This window comes from Arachis ipaensis, chromosome B04 (genome assembly GCF_000816755.2).
Source record: "Arachis ipaensis cultivar K30076 chromosome B04, Araip1.1, whole genome shotgun sequence".
NCBI lineage: Eukaryota > Viridiplantae > Streptophyta > Magnoliopsida > Fabales > Fabaceae > Arachis > Arachis ipaensis.
In genome coordinates, this window is record NC_029788.2 from 40,342,053 (window position 1) to 40,342,460 (window position 408).

A 408-nucleotide genomic window follows, 5' to 3' on the forward strand; every position below is an offset into this window, starting at 1 on the left:
TAATATTTTTTAAAATAATTTTAATGGATTAAATTAGATTTTAAATTAATACTCTATGCCCTAATTTTAATAAAATTATTAAAACCCTAATTAACTCAAATATTCTCAAATTTAACTCTAACCCTATTTTACCCTAACCCTAGCCGCCATTTCTCCTTTCCCTTCTTCCTCAATACACACAAAAAACAAACCCAACATTCAGCATACTTCAGAAAAGAAAAACCAGAGAAAGAAAGGGAACAAATAAAAGGGAAGAGTGAGAGAGAACAGGAAGAAGGGTGACCCGAGAAGGAGGGCTTGTCCACAGCACCACCATCAAGCTCGCCATCGCGCCGCCACCGTTCAGCCCATTCCGTCGCCGCCAAGCTGCCATTGACACTGCTGCTCAAAGAAGAGAATGACGCGACA